Genomic DNA, 15,654 nt, shown 5'->3' on the forward strand with positions numbered 1-15,654 from the left:
CTAATTTCGTCATTCTGTTTGTAACTACTCGAAATATTCGTCTGAGACCCCATAAAGTATATATATTCTTGATCGTCGTGACATTTTAAGTCGATCTAGCCATGTCCGTCCGTCTGTCCGTCCGTCCGTCTGTCTGTCGAAAGCACGCTAGTTTGGTTCAAATCGGTCCATAACCTGATATAGCTGTCATATAAACCGATCTTGGGTCTTGACCTCTTGAGCCTCTAGAGTGTGCAATTCTTGTCCGATTGGAATGAAATTTTGCACGACGTGTTTTGCTATGATATCCAACAACTGTGCCAAGTATGGTTCATATTGGTTCATAACCTGATATACCTGCCATATGAACCGATTTTGGGTCTTGACTTCTAGAGCCTCTAGAGTGCGCAATTCTTATCCGATTGGAATGAAATTTCGCACGACGTGTTTTGTCATGATATCCAACAACTGTGCCAAGAGTGGTTCAAATCGGTCTATTACCTGATACAGCTGTCATATAAACAGATCTGGGGATTTGACTTCTTGAGCTTCTAGAGGGCGCAATTCTTATCCGATTTGGCTGAAATTTTGCATGACGTATTTTATTTTTACTTTCAGCAACTGTGTCAAATAAGGTTCAAATCGGTTCATAACCTGATATACCTGCCATATAAACCGATCTTGGGTCTTGACTTCTTGAGCCTCTAGAGGTCGCAATTATTATCCGATTTGCCTGAAATTTTGTACGACGGATTCTCTCATGACCGTCAACATACGTGTTTATTATGGTCTCAATCGGTCTATAGCCCGATACATCTTCCATATAAATCGATCTCTCTATTTTACTTCTTGAGCCCCCAAAGGGCGCAATTCTTATTGGAATTGGCTGACATTTTACACAGGTCTCCAACATATATTTGAATTGTGGTCCAAACCAGACCATATCTTGATATCACTCTAATAGCAGAGCAAATCTTTTCTTATATCCTTTTTTGCCTAAGAAGAGATGCCGGGAAAAGAACTCGACAAATGCGATCCATGGTGGAGGGTATATAAGATTCGGCCCGGCCGAACTTAGCACGCTCTTACTTGTTATATATAAGATGGGGTCCTGGATCAATATTTCGAGGTGTTACAAACGGAATAACTAGGATAGTGTACCCCCATCCTATGGTGGTGGGTATAAAAATTAAATGTTCGAAGTCGACGCTAGAGTCGGAAAATCTTCCCGGGGCCGGAGTCAAGTAAGAATTGCTCGTCACAGCCCTGTTCACAACCAACTAGTGAAAGGGATGCGGTTTTACTTTTAAGTGAAACCTTTTGAGAAAAAAGCTACATATCATCATAGAGGAGAAATGAAAGCAATTCAGAACAACTAAGAGTTGGTTTTCAAATTTCCAAGTACGCCACTAGTTAGGTATTCTAGTCGGTGATGAAACCAAAACTGAATAACAGGCGAAAAGAAAGGGGAGATAGAGAGAAGCCTTCATAGATGGGTGTGTGTGTGGTTTTAGTGAATTTCTCCATGTCACTAACAAGGTTGCAGCGTGTTGAAAGGACGAATGGAGATGGGGAGTTTATTGCATCAGCTTGAGCAACATCATCATAGATGATAACTAACAGTGCAACCTTCCATTTTCTTGGTAAACGAAATCCTACATGCATCCTGATGGAACTCTATTTCACTTTCTTCTTTTGTTCCAGTTTCTTTTAACGGTGAAATGGAATACAAAGAAATATATCTCATATGCTATGTGGATTTATTGCTTTGTCTTTGCATTGTTGGCAATGTTCGTTGGGAAACATTCAACTTTTCCTCTTCTCGTACTTGTTCTTGGAAAATTTCATTATAGTTTTGTGCATATGAAAGAAACAATTGAAGAACTCCTATGTCCTCTTTTCTGTGACACAATTGAGACTTTTAAATTGTAATTGAAATCAAATTTGTTCCTTTTATTTATTCGCATGATGGCATTGGTTTTTTCAATGCCAGTGTATCAAAATGTGATTGAAATCGTTTTCCTCCATGTTGACATATGCAAACACCTGGCTGAAGGGAAATTCATTTTGTAGAAGAATGGATGATTTAAGTAGTTAACAATGCTTCTATAAGTCAGGGAAATCAATTTGAATGAAGCTTTCGTTGAAGAACCATAAAAACAATAAAACAAAATGACATAACAATAAAATTGAAAAAATTTTTATAGAAAAAAATTTTTAAAGAAAAAACTAATTGAAATTTGAGAATTTTGCAAATGCGCTCAGCAATTTAAGTTATGCAACTGAACTTTAGTGTATAGGGTCTCTGGGATCTTTGAATCAATTTACACAATCTTGATTGCTTTTCGACAGATTGACCACCATCCAGTTCCCAGTCGCAGCTGTATTTGCTGATTGCATTATAAGCCGCTAATGTTGGCATTTGTACAAAAGGTAAGCGCTTTTATGTATTGCATTTTATTTAAGGCTATATGTGTCAAAAAGCCATGGTCATCTGCCAACCACATTAACACCAACACCAACACCATCATTATCAAGAGGTCCTTTGCCATTGAGTAAATTAATCCCTTGTGATTACGGATGATGAGCTGTTGGTGCAGTAGGCATCCGCATTTTCATTAATGCCCGCATTCATTCATCCATTCGTTCAGTTCAATTCAATTCATTCATCCATCCATTCGCCCGCCCATTCATCTACCATTGGTTCATTATGAAAATAATGACATTTCACTTTGCCAGTGTCATCACAACTGCTGTTGCTGCTGCTGCTGTTGGTGTCCTTATTTTTTAAGCCTTTCCCTTTGATTTTGTTCTTTTGGTTTAATGCCAACTATGCAATTATGATGAGTCAATGGATCCCAATATCTTTAATTATGTTCTTGTTTTCCCTTTGACTTCGATGCAAATTAATTGCTTGAAATGGCACAGTGACGTGAAGGTTTATTAGAACAAAAAAAAAAAAAAATTATTTAAAATAAAACAAGTAAAAGCGTTCAGCCGGGCCGAAACTTATGTACCCTCCGCCATGGGTCGTATTTGTCGACTTCTTTTCCCGCCATCTCCTCTTAGGCAAAAAAGGATATAAGAAAAGATTTGCTCTGCTATTAGAGCGATATCAAGATATGGTCCGGTTTGGACCACAATTAAATTATATGTTGGAGGCCTGTGTAAAATGTCAGCCAATTCGAATAAGAATTGCGCCCATTGGGGGCTTAAGAAGTCAAATAGAGAGTTCGATTTATATGGGAGCTGTATCGGGCTATAGACCGATTCAGACCATAATAAACACATATGTTGATGGTCATGAGAGAATCCGTCGTACAAAATTTCATTCCAATCGGATAAAAATTGCGCCCTCTAGAGGCTCAAGAAGTCAAGACCCAAGATGGGTTTATATGACAGCTATATCAGGTTATGGACCGATTTAAACCATACTCGGCACAGTTGTTGGATATCATAACAAAACATGTCGTGCAAAATTTCATTGCAATCGGATAAGAATTGCGCACTTTAGAGGCTCAAGAAGTCAAGACCCAAGATCAAATAAGGTTCAAATCGTTTCATAACCTGATATAGCTGCCATATAAACCGATCTTGGGTCTTGATTTCTTGAGCCTCTAGAGGGCGCAATTCTTATCCGATTTGACTGAAATTTTGCTCGAATTGTTTTGGTTCAACCATCAACAACTAACATCGGTTCATAACCTGATATAGTTTCCATAGAAACCGATTTTAGGATATTGATTTTCTTGAGCCTCTAGACAGCGGAATTCTTATTCGATTTCGCTGAAATTTTGCACCATGTGTTTTGGTTTGACCATCAACAAATGCACCAAGTATGGTCCAAATCGGTTCATAACCTGATATAGCTTCTATATAAACCACTTTCGGATCTTGAATTTGTGAGCCGCTAGAGGGCACAATTATTACCCGGTTTGGCTAAAATTTTGCATAAAGTGTTCTGATTTTAACATCTGCAACAAGTATGGTTCAAATCGGTTCATAACCTGATACAGCTCCCGCTTAATCTGTGACGAGTAAAGTCGCGAAGCTCAGTTTCTTTCCCCCATACGCGATGTCAGTGCAACGCCCGTGGTGCCATCCAGTTTTAAGTATGAAGTATTGCATGAATTACTGAATTTTATTTGCCAACTGAATTATTGAATTAAAATGAAATCTGTTTTGCCGTGAAGCTGAATTTAGCGTGGTAAATCTTTTTTTTATTTTGCCAAATCATCGACCCTTTTTGTAGGGCATCAACGAAACACCAGTGGTGTTTTGTCAATGGGAATGTAGGCAACAACTCCTCACAAGAGTGGGGTGGTATCCCGAATGCCATATAAAGGGTAAGGCCAGCTAGAAAAGGGACAGTCAAGTGTGAAGTGGAACAGCGGCAGTATCCAGGTAAGTGGAGTGAAGAACTGTAGTGTGCTGAGCGTGAGTGTCAGAGCCTTTTGCCGGTGTCCACTAGACATAGGAGCCGCTGAGCCAATGTACACATGATCCAACACCCCGTGATCTAGAGCCGACCCATGCCATGAGTGAACCACGTCCCCGAAACCAACATAGCCACACTTCGCCTTTGCCCTTCTGTCAAAAGAACCGCTGCACCCGCGAATACCCCGTGATTTAGAGCCGCATTAACGCCGTGAGTGAACCACGTCTCTAAAACACACATAGCCAGCACCTAGCCTTTGTCCTTCAGACATAAGAGCCGCTGAGCCCGCGAATATGACCACGTGCTTTCTGCCTTAGACCATCACCCCGTAATTTAGTGTCGTATCCACGCCGTGAGTGAACCACGTCTCCGAAACCTCGCCTTTGTTCTTCAGACATAAGAGCCGCTGAGGTCACGAACACTCTCATATGCTTTCTGTCCCCGACCCCATCACCCCGTGATTAAGTGCCGTATCCACGACGTGAGTGAATCACGTCGCCGAGACCATCCCAGCCAGCACGTCGTCTTTGTCCTTCCAACATATGAGCCGTTGAAACCGCGAATACGTCCAACGTGCCGTTTGTCCACGATCACCACCCCGTGATTTCATGCCGTACCCACGTCGTGGGTGAATCTCGTCTCCGAGATACCCTTAGCCAGCACCTAGCCATTGTCCTTCAGACATATGAGCCGTTGAGCCCGCGGACACGTCCAACGTGCCATCGGCCTGACACCACAACACCGTGATTTGGCGCCATATCCACGCCGTGAGTGAATCACGTCTCCGGGACTAATATGGCCAGGATGCAGATTTCCGTCTGGAACTTAAGCCTTAATCGATAACATTTAGATTAAGAATCGCCTTTTCTCTCTCTGTCACTGACACAAACAAATTTCTGTGTCCGATTCTAACCCCAGTAACCAAAGGTAAACTCGTCGTTACAAATCCTCGGATCTGGACTTCGTGATCTACTATAGGGCGCAATTCTTATACGATTTGGCTGAAATTTTGCAAAATTAATTCCATTTTGATCTTCAACAGCCAAAACAAATATGGCCCCAATCGGTTTATAACTTGGTAAAGCTTAAGTAGCATAGCAATTTTTATCCCTTATCCTTTGTTTGTTTGGCCAAAGAACTTGACAAATGCTATCCATGGTGGTACCCTCCACCATGGATCGCCGAACGCTTTTACTTTTTATGTATACATAGATATATTTTTTTTGTAATTAGACCCACCACCGTAAGATTGGGTCATACTAATCTTGTCATTCCGTTTGTAACATCCTGAAATATTCGTCTAGGATCGCCCTGCCCGTCCGTCGGTCGAAATCACGATAGCGGTCGAATGCGTAAAGCTAGCCGCTTGAAATTTTGCACAGATACTTAATATTGATGTAGGTCGTTGGGGATTGCAAATAGGCCATATCTCCCGATTTGACTTCTTAAGCCCCCGGAAGCCGCAATTTTTGTCCTCTCTCTACCTACACTCTACGGTTAATTTTTTTTTATACCCTCCACCATAAGATGGGGGGTATACTAATTTCGTCATTCTGATTGTAACTACTGGAATATTCGTCTGAGACCCCATAAAGTATATATATTCTTGATCGTCGTGAAATTTTATGTCGATCTACCCATGTCCGTCCGTCCGTCCGTCTGTCTGTCGAAAGCACGCTAACTTCCGAAGGAGTAAAGCTAGCCGCTTGAAATTTTGCACAAATACTTCTTATTAGTGTAGGTCGGTTGGTATTGTAAATGGGCCATATCGGTTCATGTTTTGATATAGCTGCCATATAAACCGATCTTGGATCTTGACTTCTTGAGCCTCCAGAGTGCGCATTTCTTAACCGATTGGGATGAAATTTTGCACGACGTGTTTTGTTATGATATCCAACAACTTGGCCAAGTATGGATCAAATCGGTTCATAACCTGATATAGCTGCCATATAAACCGATCTTGGGTCTTGACTTCTTGAGCCTCTACAGTGCGCAATTCTTAACCGATTAGAATGAAATTTTGCACGACGTGTTTTGTTACGATATCCAACAACTGTGCCAAGTATGGTTCAAATCGGTCCATAACCTTATATAGCTGTCATATAAACCGATCTTGGGTCTTGACTTCTTGAGCCTCTAGAGTGCGCAATTCTAATCCAATTTGAATGAATTTTGGCACGTAGTATTTGGTTATGATATCCAACAATGTGTCAAATATGGTTCAAATCGGTTCATAACCTGATATAGCTGTCATATAAACAGATCTGGGGACTTGACTTCTTGAGCTTCTAGAGGGCGCAATTTCTATCCGATTTGGCTGAAATTTCGCATGATGTTTTTTATTGTTACTTTCAACAACTATGTCTAAAAAAGTACAAGTCGGTTCATAACCTGATATAGCTGCCATATAAACCGATCTGGGATCTTGTCTTCTTGAGCCTCTAGAGGTCGCAATTATTATCCGATTTGCCTGAAATTTTGTACGGCGGATTCTCTCATGACCATTAACATACCTGTTTATTATGGTCTGAATCGGTCTATAGCCCGATACAGCTCTCATATAAATCGATCTATCTATTTTACTTCTTGAGCCCACAAAGGGCGCAATTCTTATTCGAATTGGCTGACATTTTACATAGGTCTCCAACATATAATTTAATTGTGGTCCAAACCGGACCATATCTTGATATCGCCCTAATAGCAGAGCAAATCTTTTCTTATCGATTCTATGCGATCCACGGTGGAGGGTATGTAAGATTCGGCCCGGCCGAACTTAGCACGCTTTTACTTGTTTTATACCCACTACCACAGGATAGGGGGCATATTCATTTAGTCATTCGGTTTGCAACTCATCGAAATATCTATTTCCGTCCCTACAAAGTACATGTATTTCATATAGTCATAACGTGAGTCGAAATTTGACACAGCTATGTCTTCTTGCGGCACGCTGGTTAAGTTCTTTAACGGACCAAATCGGACTATATTTGGATATAGCTGTCATATAGACCGATCTGCCGATAAAGGGTCTAAAGCCTATAAAAGCTTTATTCATGTACACATTACATTATACCGACATCCGATTTAAATATGATCAGACTATATTGACATAGCTGCCATATAGACCGATGTTGCAATTTAGGGCCCCAACCCATAAGAAGCGTATTTATTGCCAGATTTCTTTGAAACTGTGCCTTTTTAAGAGTTCTCGGTACCTGAATAAAACAGGATCCATACCAGCCCCAAATTAGATATATTGGGTTGCCCAAAAAGTAATTGCGGATTTTTTAAAAGAAAGTAAATGCATTTTTAATAAAACTTAGAATGAACTTTTATCAAATATACACTTTTTTTCTAAAGCAAGCTAAAAGTAACAGCTGATAACTGGCAGAAGAAAGAATGCAATTGCAGAGTCACAAGCCGTTGAAAAAATTTGTCAACGCCGACTATATATAAAATCCGCAATTACTTTTTGGGCAACCCAATAGCTTTGGATACGAAAAAGGATGATTAATATATATGCCGAATATGGGTATCCAAAATTCAGCACGGCCGAACATAACACTTTTTTACTCGTTTTTATACCCACCACCATAAGATAGCTGCCAAATAATCCGATCTTAGATCTTGACTTGTTTAGCCACTAGAGGACTCAATTCAGCTCAAATTGTGCATGAGTTGTTTTGTTATGATTTCCAACAATTGTGGGTGAAATCGATGCCTAACCTGATATAGCTGTCATATAAACCGATCTGGGGTCTTGACTTCTTGAGCATTTAGAGGGCGTAAATCCTATCTCATTTCGCTAAAATTTTGCTCGACATGTTTCGTCATGATTTCCAACATCTGTGTCAAGTATGGGTTAAATCGGTCCATAACCTGATATAGCTGCCGTATAAACCGATCTGGGGTCTTGACTTCTTGAGCATTTAGAGGGCGTAAATCCTATCTCATTTCGCTGAAATTTTGCACGACATGTTTCGTCATGATTTCCAACATCTGTGTCAAGTATGGGTTAAATCGGTCCATAACCTGATATAGCTGCCGTATAAGCCGATCTGGGGTTTTGACTTCTTGAGCATTTAGAGGGCGTAAATCCTATCTCATTTCGCTGAAATTTTGCTCGACATGTTTCGTCATGATTTCCAACAACTGTGTCAAGTATGGGTGAAATCGGTCCATAACCTGATATAGCTGCCATATAAACCGATCTGGGATCTTGTCTTTTTGCTCCTCAATAGAGCGCAATTACTGAATATTTGATTTGGGTGAAGCCCACTGTGTGTAATTTTTCCATTTAATATATACGAGAATTAAAGATAATTCATTAGTGTCCCATTTTGTGATTCTGTCCTATTGTCCTTTGCCCATTGGCCGGATTTTCAAGTGGCAATTGTTGTAGTAGGGGTCTATGGACGATGAGGTTCAAGTTTCACGAAATGCCATGCCAAACGTTTAATTTGCATTAAAATTCACTCTTTTAATTGAATGAATTATTCTCAAGTTTCTGTTTTACAACTGCATTTCTTTTCTTTAGCGAAATATTTAATAAACTTGCAAAAGGATAATGGAGGAATCAGGTGAATTGAAGGAAGCAAGTGGCAAAAACAGACATGATATGCAATGCGAAGATGCGTAAAGAATGATGAGCAGAAGGGAAGGAATACGAACCAGAAATGTAAATAAAAGGGTTATTTATATAGAGAAGGCATTTGTGTTAAAAATTTCCAATTTTCAATCTAAGAAATTTGTGAAAAAAAAATTAAAATTTTATTTCCATTGACATTTGTGCATTTATTCCACAGAAAATTTTGTCAATATATTATTGCAATAATTTTTATACCCACCACCGAAGGATGGGGGTATATTCATTTTGTCATTCCGTTTGCAACACATCGAAATATCCATTTCCGACCCTATAAAGTATATATATTCTTGATCAGCGTAAAAATCTAAGACGATCTAGACATGTCCGTCCGTCTGTCTGTTGAAATCACGCTACAGTCTTTAAAAATAGAGATATTGAGCTGAAATTTTGCACAAATTCTTTTTTTGTCCATAAGCAGGTTAAGTTCGAAGATGGGCTATATCGGACTATATCTTGATATAGCCCCCATATAGACCGATCCGCCGATTTAGGGTCTTAGGCCCATAAAAGCTACATTTATTATCCGATTTTGTTGAAATTTGGGACAGTGAGTTGTCTTAGGCCCTTCAACATCCTTTGTCAAAACCCTAAACCGATCCTCCGGTTTAGGGTCTAAGGCCCATAAAAGCCACATTTATTATCCGATTTCGCTGAAATTTGGGACAGTGAGTTGTTTTAGGCCCTTTGACATGTTTCTTTAATTTGGTCCAGATCGGTTCAGATTTGGATATAGCTGCCATATAGACCGATCCTCCGGTTTAGGGTCTTAGGCCCACAAAAGCCACATTTACTATCCGATTTTGATGAAATTGGGGGCAGTGAATTGTGTAAGGCCCATCGACATCCTTCGTTAAATTGGCCCAGATCAGTTCAGAGTTGGATATAGCTGCCATATAGACCGATCCACCGGTTTAGGGTTTTAGGCCCAGAAAAGCCACATTTATTATCCGATTTTGATGAAATTCGGGACAGTGAATTGTGTAACGCCCATCGACATCCTTCGTTAATTTGGCTCAGATCGATTCAGATTTGGATATAGCTGGCATATAGATCGATTCTCCGATTTATGGTGTAAGGCCCATAATAGCCACATTAATTATCCGATTTTGCTGAAATTTGGGACAGTGAGTTGTGTTAGGCCCTTTGACATATTTCTTCAATTTGGTCCAGATCGGTTCAAATTTGGATATAGCTGCCATATAGACCGATTTCTTGATTTATGGTTTTGGGCCCATAAAATGCTCATTTATTGCCCGATGTCCCCGAAATTTGGAACAGTGAGTTAAGTTAAGCTCTTTGACATACATCTGCGATATCGCACAGATCGGTCCAGATTTGGATATAGCTGCCATATAGACCGATATCTAGGTTTTAGGTTTTTGGGCCATAAAAGACGCATTTATTGTCCGATGTCACTGATATTTGAGACAGTGGGTTTGGTGAGGCTCTTCGACGTCCTTCTTTAGTTTTGCCCAGATCGGTCCACATTTGAATATAGCTGCCATATTGACCGATCTCTGGATTTAAGGTTTAGGGCCCATAAAAGAGGCATTTATTGTCCGATTTCGCCGAAATTTGGGACAGCGCTTAGTGTTAGGCTCTTCGACATGTTTTTGCAATTTGGCCCAAATCGGTCCAGATTTGGATGTAGCTGCCATGTAGACCGATATCTCGATTTAAAGTCTTGGCCCCATAAAAGGCTATAAATGGGCCTTTTATGGGGCCAAGACCGATTTCACTGAAATTTGACACAGTGACTTATGTTCGGCTTCGACATCCGTGTCGTATATAGTTCAGATCGGAATGAGGTATATGAGTATAAGGTATGAAATTTTCACCGAATTTTGATGAAAGGTGGTTTACATATGTACCCGAGGTGGTGGGTATCCAAAGTTCGGCCCGACCGAACTTAACCCCTTTTTACTTGTTGTTTGATTTCACACAAATTTTTTTTTTTATAAAATTTTTTATCCATAAAAATAAATTTAATGGAAATTTTCTCTTAGTTCTTGCAGGCATTCCAGGAATTCTTTAACAGCAAATAATTACCAAACTTTCCAGCAATTTCTTTTCGTCTTTGAATGAAAACTTAAGCGAAATGGGAACTTTTCCACCCAATATTTTTATTCCTTTAAAACGTGTATGCGTGGGCTGATTTCCCTTGTGTCTGTCCGCTGCGGACCATTGAAATCCAGTTAATGACTATATGTGTCTGACAGTGTAGGTGTGGCCGAAGGCAACATCTGCAATGTGTGTGACAATTTACATTGTGGACATTGCATAAACACAGATATGTGCATGTGATTGAAAGCATTTGGAGAAGGTAACTCTAACTCAAAAAAAAAAAAAATATTCAAATTTAGACTGACTGAATAGGAAGAACTATAGGACAACTTAAATTCAGTCTGGATGAAAAGATGTTCTTATAGGTAAACTTTAATTTGGCCTGTTAAGGTTCAATAAGGTTTCTCGTTGGGAAAATTTTCAATTCATTCCGGCTTAATCTTAAATTCAGCCTGACAGAATACATATTTCCTATCAAAACTCTTCCATTGAGCCTGGGGGTTCCTATTCGTGGGATTCCTTCCCCCAATTTACTTCGTAATTTCTGTCTTGTCTTGCTAGGATTTTCCAGAAATGTCTAACATTACAAACATAAAGTCCGAATAGCTGACCAACCCACAATTGAAAACTCCTATATGCTGGTTGATGGTTACTGTCTTAATTGGAAGGTTTGAGGTAGGCTATGTTTTGTTTTTTTTTTTTTGTCAATTTTAGATTATTTTATATTTTCCTGCAAAAGTTATTGCTGTTGCTGTTATTGTTAATGTCCTTACGCTAGTCCTTTGCTCTTGTCATTTCCTCTGTAAGAGAAAGAGAAACACATACATTGAGTGTTTGTTTGCGGTTTTTATTCTTGCCAATTTGACCACAATCATAATTTGCTTGTGCCATAATGCTCATTTAGTGCCTGTGTGTGCGTGTGTCTTTCACTTATGACGAAGTCCTTCTCAAATGTTAAGCTATGCGTAAGGAATAACTTAATTGGGTGTAGACTCCTGCTAACAAGCACAACACGAAGAACGGACTATTGGGTGGATTTTTCTAGCATCAACTTTTTCGTACGTGGTGTTAGTTTATTAAACGCTTCAATGACTTTAATTTATAAACGACAAAATATAGGATACAACACCAAATAAGAGCAACATGAATAGGGGGAAATTTTGAGTAAATATCAGGTTCATTGCATGAAATTAGTATGTGTGTTGGTGTGTGTGTGTGTGTAATACGCACACTGTGTATACACCCTGTAGGAAGTCTGGGTTCAAGTGTCCCCAAGTCAACACTTTTGTCTACTACGTAGGTGACATTGTCACCAAATTGTCTACATTGTTTTTGTATTGACAGGTGACAAACTATATTTTTTTTTATTTTTTAATCGTTTTCTCAATTGTTTTGTTGAAAATAATTTTGCTGAGTCATAAATATTTACGAAAAAAACAAAATTGCAAAAAAGCAAGTGATGCTAATTAGTGATATAATCTGAGTAATATATAAGTTTATAACGTTATTGTATTACAAAATTAATGCCTTATTCGGCTAGTTTTAAAATTGAGTGAAAAGTTCGAAAATTACGGACTAAATAATCAAGCATGTCTATATAGTCCCTACTGACATACTATTGACAATGCCCCATATAGTCCATAATGGGTACTACTGACAATGTCACTACTGAATTCTGAATGACAAGCTCATATACAATTTCTAAAATTGCGTATTTAAGGAATGAGAATAAAGTTTAAAAATTATACAACTTAAAGAGGATTTTCATGCAACGTGAAATTCCTTAAAAACTATTAGGCAACTGAGAAGAGTATGTAAATACATGCTGGCAAGGGTTAAATATTTGAAGCACAAAAGATAAATTAAATAACATAAAAACAAGTAAAAGAGTGCTAAGTTCGGCAGGGCCGAATCTTATATACCCTCCACCATGGATCGCATTTGTCGAGTTCTTTTCCCGGCATCTCTTCTTAGGCAAAAAAGGATATAAGAAAAGAGTAGCTCTGCTATTAAAACGATATCAAGATATGGTCCGGTTCGGACCACAATTAAATTATATGTTGGAGAACTGTGTAAAATTTCAGCCAATTCGTATAAGAATTGCGCCCATTGGGGCTCACGAAGTAAAATAGAGAGAACGATTTATATGGGATCTGTATCGGGCTATAGACCGATTCAGACCATAATAAACACGTATGTTGATGGTCATGAGATGATCCGTCGTACAAAATTTCAGGCATATCGGATAATAATTGCGACTTCTAGGGGTCAAGAAGTCAAGATCCCAGATCGGTTTATATGGCAGCTATATCAGGTTATGAACCGATTTGAACCTTATTTGACACAGTTGTTGAAAGTAAAAATAAAATACGTCATGCAAAATTTCAGCCAAATCGGATAGGAATTGCGCCCTCTAGAAGCTCAAGAAGTCAAATCCCCAGATCTGTTTATATGACAGCTGTATCAGGTTATTAACCAATTTCAACCATACTCGGTACAGTTGTTGGATATCATAACGAAATACTTGGTGCAAAAATTCATTCCAATCGGATAAGAATTGCGCACTCTAGAGGCTCAAGAAGTCAAGACCCAAGATCGGTTTATATGGCAGCTATATCAGGTTATGGACCGATTTAAACCATACTTAGCACAGTTGTTGGGTATCATAACAAAACACGCCGTGCGAAATTCCATTCCATTCGGATAAGAATTGCGCCCTCTAGAGGCTCAAGAAGTCAAGACCCAAGATCGGTTTATATGGCAGCTATATCAGGTTATGAACCGATTTGATCTATATTTGGCACAGTTGTTGGATGTAATAGCAAAACACGTCGTGCAAAATTTCATTTCAATCGGATAAGAATTACGCACTCTACAGGCTCAAGAAGTCAAGACCCAAGATCGGTTTATATGGCAGCTATATCAGGTTATGGACCGATTTGAACCATACTTGGCACAGTTGTTGGATATCATAAAAAAACACGTCGTGCAAAATTTCATTCCAATCGGATAAGAATTGCGCACTCTAGAGGCTCAAGAAGTCAAGACCCAAGATCGGTTTTTATGGCAGCTATATCAAAACATGGACCGATATGGCCCATTTACAATACCAACCGACCTACACTAATAAGAAGTATTTGTGCAAAATTTCAAGCGGCTAGCTTTATTCCTTCGGAAGTTAGCGTGCTTTCGACAGACAGACGGACGGACGGACGGACAGACGGACGGACGGACGGACAGACGGACGGACATGGCTAGATCGACATAAAATGTCACGACGATCAAGAATATACATACTTTATGGGGTCTCAGACGAATATTTCGAGTAGTTACAAACAGAATGACGAAATTAGTATACCCCCCATCTTATGGTGGAGGGTATAACAAGTAAAAGAGTGCTAAGCTCGGCCGGGTCGAATCTTATATACCCTCCACTATGGATCGCATTTCTCAAGTGATCCAATCAGACCATATTTCGCAAGTACATTAGTGGTCGAAGAAACAGTCACTGTGAAAAATTCCAACCAAATCGGGATTGACCCGATGGAACCCTTGTCGGCAAGGTTGCCGCACATCCGGAGTGCCTTCTCCGCACGCTTCTTGTCCGTGCCGGGATTGAAACGAACCCCGGACCCTGGTTTTGTTCGGTTTGCCAGAACCGCCTCCATCATTGGTCGATGTCGGTGAGGTGTAACCGGTGCATGGAGTGGGTACATTTCCAATCTGGCTCTGGCCTCACTCGCTACGGGAGTATAGTCATAGCCTTCTGCGTCCTCGTCGTCGGAAAGATATATTGGTCGCGGTGATCCAGGAGACAGTTATCAGTTGTCACGGATACAATGTGCTACGTAAGGATCCCTCATGGAATAGAGGTGGTAGATTGGCCTTCGTGATACACCATTCCGTGCAATATAGACTCATCTCGCCTGCGCCTGGCGCTAGTGACCCCTACATGGAGTGCATGGGGATGGCAGTCAGGTCCGGTACTGCGGAGATAGAGCTATTCAACATGTACATACCGCCGATTAGTAGATGTGCCCCGATTAATGGCAAAGCTTATACCCCCGACATAAGTGGGTTACTTTCTGGCCATAATCGTCTGGTTCTAGGGGTATTTAATGCGCATCAAACTTCATGGCATTCTCCCTTAGGTAACGACCATCGTGGCATATCTTTGGCAGAGCATATTGAAAGCTCCACGTTTTGCACGGTGAATGAGGATGCCCCTACTAGGATTACGAGGAGGTGCAGCAGCTCGCCAGACATTTCCATTGCATCCCCTTATCCCCTGAGTGACGTATACTGTCAAGCCATCATCTTTTTGGGGTCAGACCACTTCCCCATAATTCTCGCCATCGACCGACCACCCGACTTCATAACCTCTGAGCGCAGCACCTTTATCAATCAGAGAGCCATTCGCCGTGGGCGAAGTTACGAATGTCATCCGTGGCGCCAAATCATCTAAGGCGTTGGGCGCCGACGAAATCTCCACATTGATGTTGAAGAATCTGGATTCACCTGGAGTTGA

At 40.1% G+C, this 15,654-nt stretch overlaps 1 long non-coding RNA gene across 1 annotated transcript; it reads left to right on the top strand.

The window, feature by feature from the left end:
• The first annotated feature begins 1,951 nt into the window (after positions 1 to 1,951).
• On the top strand, positions 1,952 to 9,197 carry LOC106094657 (uncharacterized). Its single transcript, XR_001222596.2, has 2 exons — positions 1,952 to 2,412; positions 8,952 to 9,197. It is a non-coding gene; the product is annotated as an uncharacterized LOC106094657 (long non-coding RNA).
• The last annotated feature ends 6,457 nt before the right edge of the window (positions 9,198 to 15,654 follow it).

Source organism: Stomoxys calcitrans, chromosome 1 (genome assembly GCF_963082655.1).
Source record: "Stomoxys calcitrans chromosome 1, idStoCalc2.1, whole genome shotgun sequence".
NCBI classification, from domain to species: domain Eukaryota; kingdom Metazoa; phylum Arthropoda; class Insecta; order Diptera; family Muscidae; genus Stomoxys; species Stomoxys calcitrans.